The sequence below is a fragment of the Armigeres subalbatus genome, chromosome 2 (assembly GCF_024139115.2).
Source record: "Armigeres subalbatus isolate Guangzhou_Male chromosome 2, GZ_Asu_2, whole genome shotgun sequence".
NCBI classification, from domain to species: Eukaryota; Metazoa; Arthropoda; class Insecta; order Diptera; family Culicidae; genus Armigeres; species Armigeres subalbatus.
This window is the reverse complement of record NC_085140.1, coordinates 457,147,006-457,172,810: the sequence shown is the minus strand read 5'-3', so window position 1 is coordinate 457,172,810 and position 25,805 is coordinate 457,147,006. Positions and strand designations below refer to the sequence as shown.

Below are 25,805 nucleotides of genomic sequence, written 5' to 3'. Positions count from 1 at the left end.
TTACGATCGTGAACGTTCCTTCTTCTCCTTGTACTGGGCCAGCAGCGAAACGTTGGCTTACTCTGCCTTGAAGCGAACTCCGAGAATATCACCGCCGGGCGCCGTGGTAGGAATGCGGTAATTTTCTTGCCGTTCTTGATGACTTGCAGTCGGACACATTTACGGATGGCGAAGTTCGGCTGCTTGCCTTCGACGCCAACCTTTCCGAGCACGATTCCCTTGGCGTAAAAGGCTCTGGCGAACGAGTTTGACTTCCAGCGGGTGCTCATATAAGCCATCGCTGGCCACGGCGGTGACGGATGTGCTTCCGAGCGGTACGGATTCCACGTGGTTTACCGATACCGTGTAAAGGCGTCTGAACCGAACGAACACTTGAATAGAAAAAGTCCTCTTGGAAGGAGGCTTATGAGCTACTTAGAAGAAGGCTTCCGATATACATAGAAGGAGCAGTTGGAAGGAGGCTTATGAGCTACTTAGAAGAAGGCTTCCGATATACAAAGAAGGAGCATTTCAAGACTCTTGCAATGAAGCTACTAAACTTCTCGAAGGCTTTCTAATCTTAAGATTCTAGATTGTAGTTCAAAAGCATATTCTTAACATATTATTTAACATTTTGTTTCAATCAGGTAGATTACATTGAAGATTTTAAAACTCTATTCATAAGACGTTTTCTTTTTTTGATCTTTTGTTACTATGCTGGTCACTAGACTTTGATTTACTTACAATAGTCATTCTCGTCGTATGAAGAAAGCGACAAAAATGTAGTCGTCGTCATAGCATTGCACGACGCAACACCTATTCTTTTTCTTCGCTCCGCATGCGTACCACGATGATAGTCGTGCAACCAAAAGTTATGACGATTTTCGTCGTCACTTCTTCACACAATTGATTGTACGTCATTATAGACGGACTGGTTAAAACATAATGGCGTCTCAAATAAACAACTAGTAGGAACTTTGGTAACATAAATGTATCGATAACATTAATAACGCTTTCATAAGGCATTTCAAACTCATTATTACAAAGGATTAATAAAAATCTTCGCATGACAGCTGTCGTTTGAAGAATAACGGTATGAAGTCTTCGTTCTTCGATGTCGTTTTGACGATTTGGTTACACGATGAAAGCTAACGTCGTGCGCGTCATTGACGATGTGTGGAGTAGCAATGAAGACACTGCACCTCGTCGCTACTGTGGCATTTCGTGCTATGACGATGACTATTATCTGCCCTGTATCAAATTATTCAAACTTCATCAGTAAATTTTCTTTGGAATTGTAATACACCCGCCATTACGCATTCTTGTCCGAGGTACCCCCTGGGGCCAGCAAAGGTACCCCCAGGGGTACATGTACCCCAGGTTGAGAACCGCTGGTATAGGGGAATCTAATATTTTTTGTGAAGGTGTTCTATTAACTATCTCCGATATTTTCATGTCTGTTCCTCTCTTACTAATTTAATAATAAGATGATATCGATTTTACATCACACAAAACCTGAGCTCCATATACATGCCTGAGCCTACCAAATAAACCAACTTGGAAAAAAATCATGTCTGATGGAAGGTATAAAAATATGATATGAGTTTATCACCTAAGTTGGGTTTCGTTTAAAAAAAAAAACTTTTGTTAGACGACAATTTACACTGTTTGCAAACCCGAAATACAACAGTATTTTTTGTCCCGGGAATCCCGGGATTTCCGGGATTTTAAAAATAATATCCCGGAATCGGAAAATCCTGAATTTTCCTAAATCCCGGGATTTTTTGTCCCGGGATGTCCCGGGATGGAAACTCTAAGCGTGTCAATCGGCGAGCAGCAAGCCATGACTTTGCCTCTCCTAGTCAGACCTCCGCGGCGTGCACACGCATCCACGGAGAGTCGCTGTCACAACTTAGGGGCCGTCCACAAAGTACGTCACGCTCCTAGGGGAGAGGGGGGGTTACGAGCAGCGTGACGACTCATACAAAAATTTTAGAGATTCAATACAAAAAGTGTGACGAAGGGGGGAGGGGGGTCGAAAATCGCCATTTTTTGCGTGACGTACTTTATGGATCTTCCCTTAGTTCCGGCCATTTTGGCGATCCTGCCAGTCATTTTTTGGATCATGTCGCTGATTTCATGAGGTGAGTTGAATTAAAGTGGTTAAATTGTCACAAGTGATATATTTCAGTTTGTAAAATCTAAGCATATGCGATATTTCGAAAAATTTCGTTTCAGGTGGTTCGAAACGAAATTCCGCGGAATTTCGCGGAACTTGAGCATGGCGAAATCTAAATTCTTAATTTCGTTTCGTTTCGAAAAATTGCAAAAATTTCGCTAGAAAAAACTAGCTTCTAACGAAATTTAACGGAATTTCGAAACAAATTTAAACTTAAACCAGACTTCATATTATCAAAAATTTTGGCTGCGCCGCTGAACAAAATCTTAAAGTTGTTTTCAAAACTTTAGATTATACAAATTTTTCTATTAACGCTCACTACATTACCCCATTCTCAGTTGACAAATACGTATGTAGTTTTCTTCTATAAAACGTCTTCAGTGAAACACTGATTCAAATTTAAATTTGGTGATATTTTTTTACTATTTGCACAATATTAATGGGGAATCGATCGTGAGACGGCAGCTAGTCCGTGAGAACGCGAAGTGAAAAAAATCTACCTCGAGTAGCAGAAATTTGTTTAACTAGTGTGCAATCGATCGTGTTGATGCTGATCACGCCAGCTAGTGTTGGAGAACGCGAAGTGATAAAACTAACGTCTGCATCGAAGAGCACAACATTATTTAATGCGGAATCGATAGTGTTGTAAAAGTTTATTAAACGAAGCACATTGAACTTGCGTTAGATTGATTTGCAACACAGTTTTCGTCTTCTTGTTTTCAAAATAGCTTCGTTTACAATAAATAGTTATTTATTTATTTATCTTTATCTTCAGTATTAACTGTGCAGACTGGTTTAAAACTTATATGCTAACTAATTTGCTAATTTTCCTTAATCTAGTTTTGAATATCGTTCTGCTACAATTAAAATCGAACAAATCAATGTCGTTAAGGAGGTTGAAGCAACGTTCAAGCGGATGATTTTGCCCGAACATTGTGAAGTGTCAGACAGACTGGAAGAGCTGACGTTGGCGGAACATGAAAGTTAACTTGCTGCAAGAGCTCAGGACAGTCCACGTGGTTGTTAATAATGTCAAATGCAAAAACCCTCTGCAAATCTCCACATCGTTATCGAAGGGTTTTGAGTCGAATCAGTTGGCATCGCTCTTCAGAGTACGGTAACCTCAAAGGATTATCCCACGGGAATCGCCTGAGGACAAAACGAACGAAACTGCTTTGGACCCTTTCAATTCGCGTCATCTGGAATTCGTGATAGGGCGCCCACACCTGCACAGCATATTCGAGTACACTCCGCACGAGGCAGCAATACAGGCTTTTCAGGGAGTAAACGTCATCAAAATCTGCAGTGTTCTGGCGCATGAAGCTTAGTACGGCGAAAGCCTCGTTGAGGCATTCCACGGGGGCATGTCAGTCGATCCTGAGCGACCATTTCGAAAATATTTGAAACTCTGCACAGTTTTTCAATTTCATCTAAATCGTCATTTTTCGATATCAAATCTTCATATTGAGTCACGACTAACTTTTCAAAAGGGTGTATGTGAAAATGGTTCAAAAATATTTAAAAAGCTGCACAGCAAAAACGGAATGTTCGATTGTTATGATTTTTTCAGCAAAGTTAGACAACTAAATGGTGATTCTTAAGAAAATGTGCACAGTAAAAAAAAAAAATTTTTTGCCTTTGAAAATACTTTGTCATTTTGTCACAAAACTCAAATATCTCAAAACCCTATCTTTTTCGAACGTAATTTTTTAGGGAAAACGGTCCATTATATTAGCTATCTACCATAAAAATTTGGTGATGGTAAACTAATAAACAAAAAAGTTATGACATTTCAAACATTTCACAATTTTCACATTTAGTAAAAAATTTTTTTCTGTGTAAGTTATTTCGAGAATTGCAGTTTGATGCAGATTTTATTGTTAAGGGACGTGATTTAAACAAGTTGTTTTCATGATATTTTGATTTAATTATTCATAGCATCTATAAGAAACTTAGACACGATCCAGTGTTGTGATCAAAAGTATTGATAGTGTCATAATTTTCATTGCACGTGACTGGCGAAAATTCTTTTTAATAGTGTTGAAACCTGTTGATAATAACGTTGATAGAAACATATCAGAAATGTTATTTTTAAGACAAAAGCTGCAAAATCAAAGATTTATATACACGTGTACGTCTATAGTTTACCTGCAAAAAATATACCTCTTAGAGAATAGACTTTATGATCGGGAGGAAACGGGTATCTTCAACAACAACAAATGCATGATAGGTACATACCATGACAATGCTCACGAAAAAGCAAAAAATTACTACTACTAAGGTTGTTAAAGATCTTATAGTAATTTTTTCTTCAGTCAAGCAAATGACACCAAACTAGTCAGTAAAAACTTAAAAGTGATTTTGTTTATTGAAATATTACGAACAACATGAGTAGCCGCTTTCTCAACTGTTGTAGGCCGTTTGATGGAAAAAAGTGTTCAAAAGAGTTACGAAATCTCACCGAAAGCACCATAGATAAACTGAAAGCGACTGGTTATGCTCCAATGTCCACATTGAATACAAATTTACGCATTTGCACGTCCTGCCGTCTAAACGTTGACAAAAGAGCAATCTGTATATCATCGGTTGAGCAGAGCGCAGGAAGTTCGAAAACGGCAGCAACTGAGGAATTGCCAGATGTATCGACAACAACTGAGGAATTACCAGAAGTATTAAGTGCTGAGAGCCTTGCCACCGTACCATCAGCGAAATCTGTTTCAACAGATCAATCGGAAGATGAGTGTATCCAAAAGGTCAACATCGAACGCTTTAACGAGGGCATAGCTGGGATAAAAGTGACTCCGATTAAATGGAGTAAGATGGACTACGTTTATTACCCGGAGAAAAAATACCGTGAAATAAACGAAGCTGTACGAAGAAACCTCTTCAAATTAGGACCTGATGATGTGGAAAATACAGACTACGATGAGGTAATTATAAATATGAAGGAAAGGTTCTCGAATGCAGCCACGACAAGGAAAGAAAAATTATTGATTTTGTCGATGCTGCCAAGTTCGTGGTCTATTCAGGATGCCATTGATGAGTTCAAAACCAATAGAAATACAATAAAAGAGGCAAAACAATTGAAGAATAACTGTCTTTCAACCAAAAATACTAGGTCTAGTACTGCATTAACAGATGAGACAAAAGAAATAGTAGTTCAATATTTTGAAGATGATGAAGTAAGTCGAGCTATGCCTGGTCAAAAAGATTATGTATCAGTAAAAAAGATGGAAAGCGTCAAGCAATCCAAAAACGATTAATGATGACGACTTTGAAAGAAGCGTACACACGCTTCAAGGAAATTCACGATAATATTAAAATAGGTTTTTCCTCATTTGCAAGCCTTCGGCCAAGGCAATGTAAGCTTCTTTCCAATTCAGGAACACATAATGTGTGTGTGTGCACAACCCATGAGAATATTAATCTTATTTTACATAGTTTGAAAAGAATCAATTTAACAAAGGATATTAAAATGTTAACTGGTAGTCTTTTGTGTGAAAATACAACATCAAATTGCTATCTACGATCTTGTTCGGATTGTCCAGATTCTTCATCATTGGAAAATACTTTATTCGCTGAGTTTGAAGGAAAATATATTGATCAGTTATCATTTGAGCAATGGGTGACCACGGATAGGTGTGACATAGAAACTATTGTAAAACCTGTAGATGAGTTTGTGTCATATTTTTGCTTGAAATTAGAAAGTTTAATCCCTCACGATTTAATTAAAACAGAACAATCCAGCTTTTTAAAAAATACGAAAAATACATTACAAAATGGTGAATTTTTAGTCATTTGTGATTTTTCTGAAAATTACAGCTTTGTATTACAATTAATTGCATATTATTCGGCAACTCGGCCGTACGAAAACCATTTTTTTGTTAAATATCTTGGCTGTGCATATGCACAGCATATGTTTCGAAATGGACAAATTGATATGAAATTTGCGAAAAAGAATCCACGTGTCTTGGAGGGACTCGAACCCTCAACCTCCTACTCTCTAGATAGGCGTGATAACCCCTACACAACAAGACCACTTAAAGGTCACGTTTGCGGAAAAGCCATCAGAATCCGAGTACCAACCTCCACCGCGGTTAGCTCTCTTTTTGCAAATTGAATATCTTTCGGATGCTTGATTTGCCCAATCTCCACATTTGCTTTACTGTTGTATATCCACAGCCAAGCGAGTGCACATTGTTTATTAAACGAGAGGATCGCACTCCATGCCCCCCAGCAACGGACTGGGCGGGACGGTATAGAATGCGAATTCAATCGCACTCTGCTGTGCCAAAGGCTTGCTTGGCTAAAGCATTTGATGAGTTTGATTGCCTTTACGTAAACGGTCGCGTGTACTCAGACGACTAATGACGGTGAAAGGAGGTTGAGGGTTCGAGTCCCTCCAAGACACGTGGATTCTTTTTCGCAAATTTCATATCAATTTGTCCATTTCGAAACATATGCTGTGCATATGCACAGCCAAGATATTTAACAAAAAAATGGTTTTCGTACGGCCGAGTTGCCGAATAATATGCAATTAATTGTAATCAAGTGTCGGTCTTTCACCGTCATTAGTCGTCTGAGTACACGCGACCGTTTACGTAAAGGCAATCAAACTCATCAAATGCTTTAGCCAAGCAAGCCTTTGGCACAGCAGAGTGCGATTGAATTCGCATTCTATACCGTCCCGCCCAGTCCGTTGCTGGGGGCATGGAGTGCGATTCTCTCGTTTAATAAACAATGTGCACTCGCTTGACTGTGGATATACAACAGTAAATCACATGTGGAGATTGAGTAAATCAAGCTTCCGTAAGATATTAAAATTTGCAAAAAAGAGCTAACCGCGGAGGAGGTTGGTACTCGGATTCGGATGGCTTTTCCGCAAACGTGACCTTTAAGTGGTCTTGTTGTCACGCCTATCTAGAGAGTATGAGGTTGAGGGTTCGAGTCCCTCCAGGACACGTGGATTCTTTTTCGCAAATTTCATATCAATTTGTCCATTTCGAAACATATGCTGTGCATATGCACAGCCAAGATATTTAAGCTTTGTATTGCAAGATGAAGTGCAGTCCCATCACTGGAACGTACAACAAGCTACAATTCATCCATTCGTTATTTATTTTAATGGAAGTACGCAAATTGAACACTTAAGTTTTATTATAATTTCCGAAGATTTAAGACACGATTCAGTATCCGTAAACTTGTTCATTGAAAAAATGATTAACTTTTTACGCGTTGATAAGCATAAAGAAGTCAAAAGATATATTTCATGTCTGATGGAGCAGCGTCGCAGTACAAAAATCGTAAGAATTTTTCGAGCCTATGTCAATTTAAATAAATGTACGGAATTGATGCAGAATGGCATTTTTTTGCTACATCACATGGCAAAGGTCCTTGTGATGCTATTGGAGGAACAATAAAGCGCATGGCCACAAGAGCAAGTTTAGCCAAAGAACGTGAGCATCCAATTAAAACTGCGAAAGAACTTTTTGATTGGGCAAATCGTAGAAACGAAAAAGATTTAACCAAATTATCATTTTGTTTTACTACTACTGAAGAGTACGAAATAAAGGCTTCAGAGCTCAGTGAGCAATTTAATAACGCGAAAACGATCCAAGGAACCCAAAAATTTCACTGTTTCATTCCATTGTCGGAAAATAAAATTAAAGCAAAACTATACTCAAAACTCTTAGAGTTTCTATAACAACATTGTGTAACTGCCACATTTAATTTAATACTTAGGATAATATTAATTCATTTTTATTTATTTATACATATAATATTTATACATATAATATACATAATATCGACGAATACATAAATATGGAATATCATACAAACAACTTGTTTAACTCACGCAAGGCCCTTAACAATAAAATCAGCATCAAACTGCGATTCTTGAAAAAAAATACACGGAAATTTTTTTTTGTTTACTATATGTGAAAATTGTGAAATGTTTGAAATGTCATAACTTTTTTGTTTATTAGTTTACCATCACCAAATCTTTATGGTAGATAGCTAATATAATGGACCGTTTTCCCTAAAAAAATTACGTTCGAAAAAAGATAGGGTTTTGAGATATTTGAGTTTTGTGACAAAATGATATTTTTAAAGGCAAAAAATTTTTTTTACTGTGCACATTTTCTTAAGAATCACCATTTAGTTGTCTAACTTTGCTGAAAAAATCCTAACAATCGAACATTCCGTTTTTGCTGTGCAGCTTTTTAAATATTTTTGAACCATTTTCACATACACCCTTTTGAAAAGTTAGTCGTGACTCAATATGAAGATTTGATATCGAAAAATGACGATTTAGATGAAATTGAAAAACTGTGCAAAGTTTCAACTCAATAGAAAATCATGAATTAAAAATTTTCTTAAATTTTGATGCTGTTGCTTGGAATCGCTCCGTTGCAGTACTCGTTGCAATATGTTCACTAAAATTCGGCTTGCGGTCAAACGTAGCTCCCATGTCTTTTACGGAGCTCACACTTTTCAGTTCTTTTCCGCATGACGAGTAACGAAAGTTTAGATGCGTTCTGCATCTGGTAAAACTTATTGAGTTGCATTTCGTCGCATTTATTTCCATACCATTTAAGGTGATTATAGAATGAAGCCCGTGGTGAATTTCAAATTCACCACACGTTCATCTACATACATTTCCAAAAGCCCAGATGTGGCGTAATAGTTTTCGTACAGTGCCGAAACTCAAATTATGATTGTTCAGCATAACTAAGGAAAGATCTACCATCATTTCAGCCCCATACGCGTTATGGTTCTTCCATCTCGTGCTCTTGAAAAAAATATTGGAAAAGCACGTGGTTTACAAAATGGCCGATTCCTGGCTTTATTGTATAATCACCTTAAACAACACCAGTTGGCTATGACGTCTAGATCTTGTTGCAGCGCAAAGCAATCGGTCAATGGTCGAATAATTCGAAATATTTTCAAATCATCGGCGTACATGAGGCGATGAGATCGAAGTTTACAGCATAAGTCGTTCACGAAAATGATGAAAATCAGCGGCCCTAGGTGACTGCCTTGTGGCACTCCGGATGGCGTAGGGTATGTATTGGATGAGACAGTGCCCAATTTAACGAAGGGTGGCCTACCAATCAGGTAAGAACGCAGCCACCAACGTTCTAATTTATTTAAAGTTAATCCGTGAGGAACTTTATCGAAAGTCTCCGGAAGGTCGATGTCAATGATGTCAACTTGACATCTCTTCTCCAGGTTAGAATTCAGCATGCTAGTGTAGGTCATCAGGTTTGTTACAGTTGAGCGATTTCGTACAAAGCCTTGTTGGTACTCAGAGATAACAGGTTTAGCAGCCACATACATACGTTCATGAATCAGCAGTTCGAGTGTTTTGGGCAGACAATTAAGAATCGAGATTGGACGATAGTTCTCAACATTATGGGAGCTACCCGCCTTATGAATTGGAGTAACTGTTGATATTTTCCACTCATCTGGGAAGACTCCTAGCGCAGATTTAGTCACAATCAAGTTGCTGCAACCAGTTTTGTCCAACTTGTGCTGCTCGGGAAGATTCCGTTCGAATTTGATACATTGCAGATTTACTCAAGCCACTAGCAATCAAAGTTTCAGTTAGAGTTAACTCTTGCTCGGAAGAAGCGTTGGTTGGCAAGTATCCTTCCACTTCGTCATCATATAACCATTTGAGCCTAGAATGGTTGTCATCCCCAACTAGGATTACGGTGTCACATGGGGTAGCTATGTTGACGATTTGATTTACACAGTCGGAATGCGCAACAAATTTATCGGGGTCACTGTTCGGCCTCAAGCAAATGCCACAGATGTAAACGGATTTATGGGTGAGCATAACCTACACAACAATCTGCTCAAGTGTTTCACTCTCCGGTAGATGAACCGACAAACTTGTCAGAGAGCATTTAACTGCGATGAGAGTTCCTCCACCTCGTTTAGTCGCTTACCAAGGGGCTTCACATGAATCACCATCTCAACTAACCAATGATTCCTTTCCCGTAGCGCTCACGGAGATGCAGAGCATTCCTCGGTCTCTTATAACAATGAGTGTTAAACTAATTTTCCGTTCCTAATCCTAAATTGACAATAAGGAGCATCGTTAGGTATTGGTCATGAATTGGAAACTCTGACGAAAGTATACAATAAGAAAAACTTTTTTAATTGATAGTTAATAAGTTAATAATTTAATTTCATTTACCAAGAATATTATTTAATTGGTGAGCTGTGCATATTTGCTGTTTCTCGGCCAATCATGATTAGCAACTACGATGTGTACAGTCGACCAAGCTATTTGACTATTTGCACAATATGAAAGGAACATTGCAGATTTGCGTTCATTTCTAGATCTTCGCATAGAGTTTGCAAAAAAAAAACCAGAACGGGTTGAAAGATCATTAAAATTCAGATCATTAAAAGCTTCCAGCTTTCAGCTCATACTGATCATAACAGCTGTTCTCATATGCCAAGGACACATAATTCGTCAAGCTGATTGTATATAAGACTAAACTAATTATTTAAGTATTTAAAAAATCCCACAATTTCTTAATTTTTATATGCTTACTGATATAAAACTGGTATAAAATTGGTCAGATTCGGGAGCACACGCTCCACGATGAATTCCTTCGAAAGCGGCACAAATAATGGGGTATTGCTTTATCGCCGATTTACCTCATGCGACGAGAAAGCGGCGACTTATGGTAGACTGCCTCTTCTGTTATTATAACTTTATTGGTCGCAAAACAATTATTTGACTTCGAAAAAGTGAAATCAGAATTGCGTACATAATGTAAAACCAATTTAATAAAAATTCCGCGGTAAAAAATTAAAATTTCGTTTCGTTTCGAAAAATTTCGAAATGAGTGAACCTTGATTTCGTATCGTTTCGAAGTCTCGAAAGTGAATCTATATTTCGTTCCGTTTCGATCCGAATCAACATAAATATTTTAAATTTCGTTTCATTTCGTTTCGTTAGGAAAAAATGTGTTATCGCATACCCTTAAAAATCACGTTTGCAATCAAGCTTCTCGACGACCGTCGGAAAAAGGTTTGTGGTTTGCTAAATCACAAGACGCGTCTCAAAGACCGTTGGAAATGGTTTGTGGTTTGCTAAATCACTAGACGCGTCTCAAAGTCCGTCGGAAAATGGTTTGTGGTTTGCAACATCATAAGGAGCGTCTCGAAGACCGTCGGAAAATGGTTTGTGGTTTGCTAAATCACAAGACGCGTCTCAAAGACCGTTGGAAATGGTTTGTGGTTTGCTAAATTACAAGACGCGTCTCAAAGACCGTAGGAAAATGGTTTGTGGTTTGCTAAATCACAAGACGCGTCTCAAAGACCGTCGGAAAAAGGTTTGTGAATTGCTAAATCACAAGGAGCGTCTCGAAGACCGTCGGAAAATGGTTTGTGGTTTGCTAAATCACAAGACGCGTCTCGAAGACCGTCGGAAAATGGTTTGCTAAATCACAAGACGCGTCTGGAAGACCGTCGGAAAATGGTTTGTGGTGACGCGTCTAAAAGACCGCTGAAAAAATGGTTTGTGGTTTAGAAAACTATAAGACGTGTCTGTGAAACTACAAGCTGCGTATGGAAGACCAACGGAAAATGGTTTACGATCTAGAAAATTTCAAAGTCCTGCGAGAATTGATTTTGATTAAAACAAATTTAGATTTCATGAAGCCACTTGGCGACGTACATGAGACTACCAGTTGAGCAATGATGTAACGAAATCTGAGAGAAATGGAGAAATATTCAATGCTGTACTATTCGAAACTGTTCCTAAAGCCAAATATATTATCTAGAAATTTATCTTGGAATGTACTGACTTAGTAGCCATAGCAGGATTACCTGTAAGGGCAGATATCACGGAATTTGAAATTTGAATTCGGAAGTTTGAATTTATTATTAGTTTGGAGTTATTGGCTAGCAGTACTAGTTGATGGCAAATGGTTGATGGTGTACTATACGCGAAACTAAAAGTTGGATTAAATGTACGGATTTGGATTGGATTTGGATTGGATTTGGATTGGATTTGGATTGGATTTGGATTGGATTTGGATTGGATTTGGATTGGATTTGGATTGGATTTGGATTGGATTTGGTTTGGATTGGGATGGGATTTGGATTGGATTTGGATTGGTTGGATTGGTTTGGTTGGTTTGGATTGGTTTGGATTGGTTTGGATTGGTTTGGATTGGTTGGATTTGGATTGGTTTGGATTGGTTTGGATTGGTTTGGATTGGTTTGGATTGGTTTGGATTGGATTTGGATTGGTTTGGATTGGTTTGGATTGGTTTGGATTGGTTTGGATTGGATTTGGATTGGTTTGGTTGGTTTGGATTGGTTTGGATTGGTTTGGATTGGTTTGGTTGGTTTGGTTTGGATTGGATTTGGATTGGTTTGATTGGTTTGGATTGGTTTGGATTGGATTGGATTGGTTTGGATTGGTTTGGATTGGTTTGGATTGGTTTGGATTGGTTTGGATTGGTTTGGATTGGTTTGGATTGGTTTGGATTGGTTGGATTGGTTTGGTTGGTTTGGTTGGTTTGGATTGGTTTGGATTGGTTTGGATTGGTTTGGATTGGTTTGGATTGGTTTGGATTGGTTTGGATTGGTTTGGATTGGTTTGGATTGGTTTGGTTTGGATTGGTTTGGATTGGTTTGGATTGGATTTGGATTGGTTTGGATTGGTTTGGTTGGTTTGGATTGGATTTGGATTGGTTTGGATTGGTTTGGATTGGTTTGGTTGGTTTGGATTGGTTTGGATTGGATTTGGATTGGATTTGGATTGGATTTGGATTGGATTTGGATTGGATTTGGATTGGATTTGGATTGGATTTGGATTGGATTTGGATTGGATTTGGATTGGATTTGGATTGGATTTGGATTGGATTTGGATTGGATTTGGATAAAGTGACGTATGCGCCATTTTACAACATACAAGTTTTCCATTTTTCTGTTAAAGAGTACGATGAGTAGAGTAAAGGATGTATTATGGACCACCCTCACGGGAAAAAGAAGAAAGCAGAAGCTCTTAAAGCATTAGTCAAAATGGCTCAGTCGGAATGCTTTCCAGTCGATATATCAGTTGCAAGGGATGAAGCGAAGCCAAGCTCAAGATTACGCACCAAGGATCCACAGCTGCTTTTTTGCTGTCCGTAAATCGTCCGACAAGCATTATGCAAGTGAGCTACAGACTACAGTTAACTGTTACCTGTGCGTAATCATCTGTTTAATAGTCAAAGCATGGAATAGAGATGGTAGCTGATCTGACAACCCAAGCATTCCTGGGTCAGGATTCAATCATGGCAACCTTGAGAAGACTCGTAGCTTGACGCGAGTTAAAAATTCCGGAGCAGGATTTTCTTTTAAAAAAAAGCAACCTACTCTGTCGTGAGCCTAAATCGAACTAACTCTTTATTCATTAATAGTTCATATGCACTTTTTGTCGCCGTCCTACGAAACTGCTGGGTTGCATTACGGGTCGTCGTCGCCATCCACCCGAAAGATGGCATCAGCAATCTTCGATGTCCCCGTCCAGGTGGCTCCGTTGCCAACTCGCTGCTATGGGTTCATCAGCATTCTTCAATGTCGCCGACCGGGTAGCTCCGTTGCTAACTCGTGGGAAACCCGCAGTAACTTCCTGTGCTGTCACGATTTCACGAACTTTGTTGGAGCAAGACAAGAAATCAGTGAGCAATTTAAAACCGAATACTCTGATCAACAACGACCACATATATCTGGAATCACAGACTCCGGGACATTTATTGATCTACGACCGCTGCCGGCGATTCCAGAGCCAACTCTAGAGGAATTTCTGGACAACTGATTAAGTTGATGGAGTCGAGCGGTTCAGTCAAGTTTTGTGTAACGGATAGTTGACTCGACAGATTGCTTGTCGGATCTTCACAATCGGAACAAATGAACGGGGAAAAGAGACAAATTGCACATTGGAACGATGGTTTTAGGTTCTAAAGGTAGACAAGTTGCCTCTGTAGCAGTGGCACTTGGGACGAGTGACGAAGATCCACCCAGGTGCCGATGACATTATTCGATTAGTTACAGTTCATAAGCAGTATGCAACTTTTCGTAGAGAAATCCAGAAGATTTGTATACTTCCCATCTGGGATAATGTACATCAAGTCGAGAACGCCAGTCAGTAGTCAAGTTCGTCAAAAAAATAAGTATTTCTGAACTTGTTGGGGCACTTACGGCACCAGGTGGCAATATTTCCAAGATACGTTAGTCCCATCTTAGTATTCTGTTGATTCCAACTGATTTGCTTTCCTTCATTAAGGATGTGAATATCACTCATAAGAGGTGTGACGCGAGACAAGACATAACACTTATAGCTCTTACAATCGTCTGAAATTTAAAAAATACCCCAACAAGATCGGTTTCGCGTGCGCTGTCACTCATGTTTGGAACTATGTCCATCTGGTTACGATTCGTACACGTCCGATAGGGAGAGAACTGTATTACAATTTGTTGGCAGGCTGAATTCGTTTGCTTTATTTGTAACGACTGCGTTTCGTGTTCTCGTAGACGTATCTTGTTCTTACGGCTTGTTTGACCAATATAAACAGCAGTACGGTCTTCCCAAGATAAATTTTCTGACTACTCATCTGCTGCGGTCTTTACCATCGAGTTGATAGCGTCCAACGTGGACTTACCCTTGCGAAAAGCGAACTGATTGCTTGACAGCCCGTTCGTACCCTCTGAGTACGTGGTCAGCCTGTTGAGGATGATCCTCTCTAGAAACTTTCCCGTTGTGTCTATAAGACAGATTGGTCTATGCGCCGATGGGTCGTCCGGCGGCTTCCTGGGCTTCGACAACAATACCAATTTCTGCCTTTTACATCTTTAGGGGATTCTACACTCATCTAAGCATCTCTGCATAGCTAGCCTGAACATGTTCGGGTTCCCTATAATTGCTGCCTTGAGAGCGCTGTTCGGAACTCCATCAGACCCTAGAGCTTTATTGGTATTTGGCCTCCGCGAGTAACTCTTTGTTCGTCAACGGAGCACCCATATTGTTTTGCGGTGCAGGAGGCCATGGACTCGGAATGGGAAAAGTATCTCGATAATCCTTGCTAATCTATCCGGGGACCGTCCGGGGGGTGGAGAGCTCCCCTTGGTCTTGGCTGTCACTATCCTGTAGGCGTCACCTCAAGGATTCGGGTTGGCTCCTTCGCATAGGTTGAAAAACGCTCTCTTACTGCTCGATTTTGCAGCTCGAAACACTTCACCGCAATCTCGGGAGTCCACCAGTATACCGGGCGTCTGTCATTTCTCGGTAGGGCTTTCCTCGGCATGGTGGCGTCGCACACGCGTGATAGGACAGCTACCAACGCATCCCCGCTTAGACCTTCAGTGTTGGCCTTCAGTCCCAGGGCCGCGGTGAAAACTTCGCTGTCGAATTGATTGGTTCTCCACCATGTTGATGTTGCACGCCATGGTTGATCTTAAAGCAAATTGCTAGATGATCACTATGGGTGTAATTCTCGTCCACCCTCAACTCGAAGTCTGGTGCCATACCAGGACTGACAAACGTTACGTCAATCTCTGACTCGACCGCGTTCCTTCTGAACGTGCTAGCGGAACCATCATTGACTAGCACTGCGTCGAGATTCGCTAGCACCTCTAGGTACGCTTGACCCCTTCGATTGATGCAGCAGCTGCCCCACTCCACTGCCCAAGCGTTAAAATCTCCTGCAATGACGACCGGATTACGACCCACTAGGTCAGACGATAGCCTATCGATTAACTGGTTGAACTGTTTAAAGGCCACCTTGGTGGGGCATAGCAGCTACAAAAAGAACCAGAGCGTTAATGAATAAAGCTTCCAATGAATGATTAAATTGGTTATGATTAAATCATTCAACTCTATGATTAAAGATTATGATTAATGATTTATTCATTTTTGACAATGATTAATGATTATGATTAATTAATAAAACTTTTGGAGTATGATTAACGATTAATGATCGTGATTAAATGTTGACACATCATGTGTATGATTAATGATTAACGATCGATATGATTAATGATTCATGACCGCATCGTGCTTTCGTGCTGTGCGGTTCTTTCTCTCTTTGCGGAAGGAAGTTTTTAATACTACCCGAAGCTATTTTAATTTCAACGGTGCTTCTTAGCGCTATTTGTACCCACTGATCCCGTTACGATCTTTGCAAGGACCCGTGCCTTCGTTTTACGTTGGACCCGTTTGCGGAAGTAAAATTCCGACAAGCGGTGGTAATCCTGCAGGGACACCGTTCTGGGAAAAAACCTCTTAGAAGGTCACGTCTCCACGCTCAGCAATGAGTATTCACAAAAACAAGAGGGAGGGGGAGTCTCTGGATGCTCCACTTCCTTCAAAGAAACAAGGTTTCAAGACCGTCCTGCCAAAGCGCGGAAAAAATAGAAGGAAGCTGGAGAATTCAGATATTCCTTCTAACTCTAATATCGGAAATAATTCTTCTCCAATCGAACTGAGCAATCAGTTCGATTTGATGAATGATGAAATTGAGCAAATCGAATCTACCTCTAGCCCAGGTGATTCGATTCATGCGAAAAAGCAAAGGATTCCGCCAATTGTGGTATCTGTTGCCGAGTTTTCTGGCTTCCGGAATGAGATTTTGAGTAACCTTCAGGGGATCAAGGTTTCATTTCAGATTGCTAGGAAGGGTGACTGCCGCGTTTTGCCGGGATCCTTTGACGATCGCAAACGTCTTCTTCACTATTTAACTGAGAAGCGCCATAAATTCTTCACATACGACGACAAAACTGAGCGATTGTTCAAAGTCGTCTTGAAAGGTCCCCCAGTGATGATAAATCACTGGATGAGATTAAAATTGAAATTTCTCAATTACTTGGATTTTCACCAGTCCAAGTAATTAAGATGAAAAAGAAATCCCATTCTGGTACTTCCCAGAGGGGCATTTCTCAAGAATTTTATTTAGTTCATTTTAACAAAAGTGAACTAAATAATATGAAAAGTTTGGAAAAGGCCTGTATTATGTCTCATGTCCGTGTTACATGGGAACATTTCCGCAGGCCTGGGAAATTTCCAAAACCCTACCCAGTGCCGTAAGTGCCAAAAGTGGGGTCATGGAACCAAACATTGTCACATGAATGCTAAATACATGATTTGTGGTGGAACCTCTCACGCCAAGGACGCATGTCCTGCGAGAGAAGATTCAATAAATTTAAATGTGCAAATTGTGGGGCAATCATAAATCCAATTTCTGGGAATGCCCTTCACGCAAAAAGTTTTGAATTCCGTGCAAAATTGATGACGGGGAAATTCAATCGGATCCCAGATTCGACGGGTAGAAATGTTTCAAACGCTCAAATTTCGAAACCAGTTACCGGTCGAGCAATTCATACCCACCAAAAATTCACAAACAAATTTTGCCGCTCGTCAACGGGTAGCAAGCACTTCAGTAAATTCCAATTTTCCAATGTACCTACGTATGCAAACATCGCTGCTGGTAGACAAAATTTCTCTTCTCAAAATGAGGTTTATACCCATGTCCCAACGGAAAATAACGGTCATGTTGCCGATTCAGGTAGCATGACTGCTTCCGATTTTGATTTTTAACTGAACAATTGCATCACATGATTGATGCAATGTTCAAAGCAAATACCATTCCTGAAGCTGTTCAGGTTGGTATAAAGTACACACAAAAATTGTTATCGGACTCCGTTTCAATGGATCCAAATAATTGTGTGAAAGTTCTAAATTGGAATGCCCGCTCTCTAAAGGGTAAGGAAGATGAATTATTCAACTTCCTTTCAGTTCATAATGTGCATATTGCCATTATAACTGAAACGTATTTAAAACCAGGACTCTCCATTAAAAGAGATCCAAACTATTTTATATACAGAAATGATCGTCTTGACAGCGCCTGTGGTGGGGTCGCCATTGTCATTAATAGACGTATCAAACATAAATTATTTTTTTCGTTTGAAACCAAAGTTTTTGAAACCTTGGGAGTTTCTGTTGAAACAAATTTTGGACAATTTTCCTTCATTGCAGCCTACTTGCCTTTTCAATGCAATGGGCAGCAAAAGAATTTATTAAAAGCTGATCTTCAAATTCTGACTCGCAACAAATCAAAATTCTTCGTAATTGGTGACTTCAATGCCAAACACCGTTCATGGAATAATGCTCAAAGCAATTCCAATGGTAAAATTTTATTTGAAGATTGTTCTGCGGGATATTATACTATTCAATATCCCAATGGCCCAACTTGTTTTTCTTCCAGTCGAAATCCTTCTACAATTGATTTAGTTTTAACGGATTCAAGTCAGCTGTGTGGCCAATTGGTAACTCATGCTGACTTTGACTCTGATCACCTTCCTGTGACATTTGAAATCTCACAAGAAGCCATTTATAATCCAATCAGCTCTACTTTCAATTATCATAGGGCTGATTGGGATTTATATAAAACGTATATCAATAGGAATTTTGATGTTGATATTCCTCTCGATACCAAAAGTGATATTGATAATGCTCTCGTATCTTTGACAAATTTAATTGTCGAAGCCAGAGGCATTGCAATTCCGAAATGTGAAGTTAAATTCAACTCCATTATTATTGACGACGATCTTCAGTTACTGATCCGTCTTAAAAATGTGAGGCGAAGGCAATACCAAAGAACTCGCGATCCCGCGTTGAAAGTTATTTGGCGAGATTTGCAAAATGAAATTAAAAAACGTTTCGCTATTCTGAGAAATACCAACTTTGAGAATAATGTCTCCAAGTTGGATCCCAGTTCGAAACCCTTTTGAAATTAACGAAAATTCTTAAAACCTCAAAAGCCAATTCCAGCGCTTAAAGAGGGAAATAAAATTTTATTAACAAATGGCGAAAAGGCTCAAAAACTTGCTCAGCAGTTCGAGAGTGCCCATAATTTTAGTCTAGGTCTCACTAGTCCAATTGAGGATCAGGTTACACGAAGCTTCGAAGACATTCTCAACCAAGATAATGTTTTTGACCCTACGTTGGGAACTAATTTGGATGAAGTGAGATCTATTACTAGAAAATTTAAAAATATGAAAGCCCTGGGTGATGATGGTATTTTCTACATACTTATCAAAAACTTTCTGAGAGTTCTTTATCCTTTTGGTTAATTTATTTAACAAATGTTTTCAATTGGCATACTTCCCTGATAAATGGAAAACGCCGAAGTTGTTCCAATATTGAAGCCAGACAAAAATCCAGCTGAGGCTTCTAGTTATCCCCAAATCAGTTTGCTTTCTTCAATAAGCAAACTGTTTAAAAAGATTATTTTAAATAGAATGATGGTTCATATTAATGACAATTCTATTTTTTGCTGATGAGCAATTTGGTTTTCGCCATGGGCCTTCAACCACTCATCAGTTATTAAGAGTTACGAACTTAATTCGGCTCAACAAATCTGAAGGATATTCGACTGGAGTTGCTCTTCTTGATATAGAGAAAGCATTTGACAGTGTTTGGCATGAAGGTTTGATTGTAAAATTGAAGAATTTTAATTTTCCTCTGTACATCATTAAACTGATCCAAAATTATTTATCAGATCGCTCGCTGCAGGTAAACTATCAGAATACTAAATCTGATAGATTACCTGTAAGGGCTGGTGTCCCCCAAGGCAGCATACTGGGGCCCATATTGTATAACATTTTTACTTCTGACTTACCTGATTTACCACCAGGGTGTCAAAAATCTTTGTTTGCAGATGACACGGGCCTTTCAGCCAAAGGGCGAAGCCTTCGTGTCATTTGTAGTAGATTGCAAAAAAGTTTGGATATTTTCTCCACTTACTTGCAAAAATGGAAAATTTCCCCGAATGCTTCCAAAACTCAGCTTATAATTTTCCCACATAAGCCGAGAGCTTCTTATTTGAAACCTTCTAGCAGACATTTTGTCACTATGAATGGGGTTCCAATTAATTGGTCTAGCGAAGCTAAATATTTAGGACTTCTGCTAGATCAAAAATTAACTTTTAAAAATCACATTGAAGGCCTTCAAGCCAAATGTAACAAATATATTAAGTGCCTATATCCACTTATAAACAGAAAATCAAAACTTTGTCTTAAGAACAAACTTTTGATTTACAAACAAATTTTCAGACCTGCCATGTTGTATGCTGTGCCAATATGGGCTAGTTGCTGCAATACCAGAAAGAAGGCACTCCAGAGGATTCAAAATAAAATTTTGAAAATGATTCTGAAGTTGCCTCCGTGGTATAGTACCAATGAACTTCATAGAATTTCTAATATTGAGACATTGCAACAAATGTCCAACAAAATAATTTCCAATTTTAGACAAAAATCGTTGCAATCTTCTATTGCAACGATTAACTCCTTGTACCCTTAGTATAAATAGGTTAAGATTAGTTTAAGTTGAAAACATTGTAATTCCTACATGGTTCAATTCAACCAGAGGAAAAAATTCTAACTGCCAGAGGCAATTGAAATGTATTAATAATAACTAAAAAGTAACATAGCAAATAAGGATGATAGTGTTAAGAAAACACGGAACACCTAGTCTAAGAGATGAATGCATGTATTAGATAATCAGCAAATAAAATTAGTTAAAAAAAAAAAAAAAAAAAAAATGATTAATGATTATGAATAATAAAATTATATAATTTGCATAATGATCAATAGTCAAGTAACCTTTCTTCTGAATTGGGTTATTGAAAGGTATAAAAATTATATGATTATGATTAAAGATTAATGAATAAAAGCGATGTATGCCATGAATAAAATTTATGATTAATGAATAAACTCTAAACATTTATGAATATGATTAGTGAATAATGATTGAATGTAAAAATCTATGATTAATGAATAATGATTAAATAACCCATTATTCATTAATCATGATTAAATCTATGATTAATCACTAATGCTCTGAATAGAACACACCCATTGATCAGGGTAAAATCAGCAGTGATTCAAATTGTTCGGGACTGTCAGTTTGAATATGAATCTGAAACATTCATTTTCCCAGCAGCTGTTCTAGATTCATTTTTTATACCAGTCAAATGTCAAAAAAATAAAACTGGTATAACGCTCCGTTCTATTTTCTGCAGTTTTGAACCACGATTGAATCACGAGATTCAAATATTTTCCAATTGTTTTGGTGTATGAATGCGTCATTTTATCTACGGATCAATCCACTTTGCAATTCCGGCGCCTTACTTGGCGCCAGCATGATGATTTCATTTAATTGAAAATTTGAAAACCATGGATAGAACACTGCTGAGGAAATCAGCGAGTTTGTTCTATTTGGCTCCAGATTCAAACTAGAATAGTGGTCGAAAATTTGGAATGAAACTGAATCACTCCTGATTTCACTCTTAGCTATCCCGACACCCTCAGCAGAGGAGTGTATCACCTCTTGGATCGGGTACCGTCCCGTCGTGCAAATAGCCGCCATCATAGACCCGTCCGCCACCCAATTGCTGTTATCGACAGGGACGTTGTACGGGTCGGACAGGAGGGCGACATCGGTTTAGTTTTCTTTGCGGGTCGAGCTGCGTTCGACTTCCGCTTTGCCCTACTGACCAGCTGCCAGGGGTTTTCGGTCCCTTGTGCAGATGGCACAGACCAGCTGGTACCCTCTTGCGGCCCGGGGTCTTGCGCATGGTTGGTGCCTTCTCAGGTCTACGCCCTTCGTGCTTTGGGCTTTATGGTCGCACGTCGTTTGGCTCTGAGAGCCTTCGCCGGATTGCTGCCTGAGCCGTTTCGGGTTAGGCGCAGGCGAATCAATCGCCTCTTGGGCCATGGTCGCTCCTCCAAGGAGGGAGAAGGCATCGATTTGGGCACCGTTGTCGGCTTTCTCTCTTCTCACCACCCGCCTGATGAACGCATCCTGCTCTTGTGCGACTCGAACAGCCTGGCGGAGCATCCAAAGGTTCTGTTTCAGTTCCTTACTGATGTTCTGCCTTGCGTTCGCGAACTCGGTGATATCATAGAGTTTCTCGGCGACCACCCGCATCCCGGATAGTGGTCTGCCACGCGTATAAATAGGGCTATACCACATCACTGCTGGGGAGACTCCGGTGCTGCTGGTTACAGCCTCTAAGTTTTTTTGTAGCAGCTTTTTGTAGAAGTTTATCAGAGCCCGCTGTAAAGCCCCACTACGTCTTAGGCTGGACCCCTAACTCGCAGAGACCGTGGGGAGGGATCGTAAAGCCCTTGGACATAGTCCCTGCTGCCCCGTTGGAAACTCTGGAAATACATCAAGGATCCACCTCTCGCGCTTTTTGTGTTACAATAAAGCCTCCACATACGACGCGTTGTCCATAATTCAGGCCTTTAGTAAGTCACACCATAGTTGTTGTTACTCACTTAGAAACAAGTTGTGTTGCTTGGGATATAATTTTTAATGCTTTCATCCACAGGCCTTATCAGTAAGCGACACTACCGCAATTTCCACATTAATTCCGATTTGAAACAGTTTTCACATTTTGATAGTTTTGTTAATCAATCGAGTAGCTTATGAAACTAATTTTAATCGAGAAGCCGTTTGGTAAAATTTGCTATTCTCATTATTGTTTTGAAGATAATCTTAAATAAATGATCAAAGCGCCTTTGGACTGTAGTGCATACTACCTAATTGGATACAAATATTTGACATTTTTCCAATTAAAAATCAAATTTTATTCAAGTGACACAAGCTTTTCATCCTTCGGGCCAGTTTTCCTGAGCGAATTCATTCTATTGCCGTAGTTGAACTCATTCAACGGTGAAACGATTGCACTTTGTGTGTAGCCGCAAAAAGGGATAATTCTATTCACCGGATAAGCACCACCAAGCAAACACATCGGGGAAATCGTTTTCCACTATCCCCTCCCAGCGCCCGCCCCTCCCATCACCCCTCTCCGCGTCTATTTTGTGCATACCTGACTCGGTGAAAACATCCACACAAAATGAATTGAAAGCCATTTAAAATTTATTGCCATCCAAATCAAACGCCCAACAGAGGTGAAAGTCCGAGTTCCGAGGAACATCATTGCGTTGCATTGGAGCTTGGCAAAACCGTAACTGTTGCAGAGTTAGGTGGTTTGTTCGCCGTGCACATGATCGCACACAAACAGGCAGACGGTTGTTGGTTGTTGCGCCCATTCACGGCGAAACGAGGCCATGCCGTGAATAATTCAGAGTCCCATCACGTGGGCCCCGCTCCGGGATGAAATATGCGAAAAGCCAACCTCATTGGGCTTCACAATCGTCGTCGTCGCCGTCGTTGTCGTCGTCATCAAGTCGCATTCAACAAACGCATTGCCACAGCGAATGAACCAACTGTTGGAGGACGAATGATGATCATCTTTGTACAGGCGCAGGGATGGATACACCATTTTTGTACGGCTGCTTTTCAGAACGTTGGCAAAGCATTGCCTCATAAATTTCGATGAATTCAGTACACCGTCAGTACAGTCTCATTCTCGATGCGAGTACTTTTTTTTGCATTTTATGCTTTATGTGTCAAAGCTAATTTGGGTCAAATGAATGACATTTTCGAAACAAAAGCGCAGAAAATGTTCCCATTGGCGTAATTGCATCTCTAATGATGGTCCTGAACAGCAGATGTGGGCATTCATTTTTGTAAGTTTTTAGTGTCGAACTTTAGAGTCAGATTCATAACCCGTCCATTGATTTTCTGCGCGCCGATGTAACTCCTTGTCAGGCAAATAAATTGGACTGAATTAAGCTAACAAAAAGAAATTGAGACGTTATAATTAATGTATCATAGCGAGCTAAAACTTCCTGAAAGTTTATTTCCTGCTTTTCGACCAAGATAAGACGCAGGCTGTGGTAAAGCTCAAGAGCTTAATTAAAAGTTGAAAAACCCCAATGCTTCAGCACCAGAGCAGACAGACGCTCGTCCCTGTAGTAGTACCAAACTATCGCCGTCCAGGAAAAGGATGCTCCGAAAATAAGTATCCCCATTAAGCTGACTGGCGGTAGCTGACTCTTCGATGATGGTAGCCATCATTCCGATTTTTTCGCCGTTTCGTCGACTGAAAGGAATCGACCCAACCCAAGGCAAGCTGGTTTACAAAATGAGCCAAACTTTTCGAATAAAAATTCATTTCGGCTTGTTGGCTCAGAAATAGATAGGTAGCAGGACGATGACTGCGGACTTCTCCGCTTTTCTGCAACTCGGAGGATGGTGATAAAGATGCCATTTTCCGTTGTTTGGGAGGGTAATCGATTTTCTTGGACGTTTTGTTGTGGCGATGATTACGTCCATCGTCGTAAGAAAGAAAAGGATAAAAGAAAGCCTGAGAAAAAGGTTTCATCTCAAATGATTCCTCCCCTTTGATAGCAGTAATTGGGGTAATCATTTTTTCAGAAGGAAAATGAGCTTTGCGAGGAATGGAAATACGAGCACGGCCGTGAAATTAAAAAGAAATGGATTGATGCTTCAAGAGACGTACAAATAGAATAAATCCGTCGCACGTGCCGATTGCACGATAACCCGTTTTTGTTACACCCATCATGGAATCCAACTGCAGACTTTTGAAATCCATAAAAATATGAAGCCATTACTTTTGCACGAACATAGAACAAATGAATCCAACATGGAACTCTTTTATGCATTGATAGATGGCCAGCAACATTTATCATCATATTATTTCCTCTACATGTCAATAATCTCCCAGACTCCATCAGCATCAGTCAGACAACCGATATATCCGGTTCCGTTTTTACGCCCGATCGCGCCACGACTATCAATTGCATTGCGCATTGTGGCATTTTATGGTGGTTTTTCTGCTCCGCTGCCGTCGGGGATTTCCCGCGCTCCCGAGCCACCGGTATTGATGGCTGCCATATTTCAAAAGTATTTGTTTGCCCAAGTGAAAGTGCTATTGAATCGTTACCAGTTCCATTACCATTCCCGCACCGCTGGAGGGGGTTGTTTGGGGGTACTTGAGGGAGTGCTTCGTGTGCAAGCATCATTTCGTCGTAAATCATCTCTTTTGCAAGCGTAAGCACTGAGCCTGACAGTAATACATCATTGGGTTATGTTAGATGGTAACGTGAAGCAATATTAGGTATTACGGAAATATGACGGATATTACATCACACACAAGTGTAAGAGAGTTTTAAGCTACATCATTCGTTGAAACAGAAATCTTGCCACCTGGTACTGAATTTATTTTAAAGGAATGTTTTGTTTTATTTGTTATCTTTCTTGTACACTAAGTGTACGTAAAGGCTAGTCTGCCATTCAAGGCATGTTTGAACCATTCCTCTAACAAAAAAAATCAAAGCTGTTTGTATTACTGAAAAATTGAAATACCATGAGTGTCATGGAAATGAAGACTGGAAGGCGTGTACACTGAGGCTACCAATTTCTCGGTGCCTCAATTATCGGCCCAGCTTTTTAAATTTCACCTTTTTTCAATTTTTTGTGGATGTTTTTGGGGAAAACTCAATGTTTTGATAAATCAAGAAGCCAGCAACAGCCGAAAACGAACAGGGCGACATATGGTGTGTCTTTAAAAAGTTAAACATTGCAGTGAAAACCCGAATATCCCTGGCCGTATTAGTAATTGGGCTTCGAAACGGTGAGGTGACATCCGGGAAGGAGTACCTAACATGGCGATGGTCCTCCAAGTTCCAATTCCCACGCTTC

At 39.8% G+C, this 25,805-nt stretch overlaps 1 pseudogene; it reads right to left on the bottom strand.

Annotated features, from left to right (window-relative positions):
- Positions 1-22,157, bottom strand: LOC134210497 (small ribosomal subunit protein uS12-like; annotated as a pseudogene).
- Between the last annotated feature and the right edge of the window lie 3,648 nt (positions 22,158-25,805).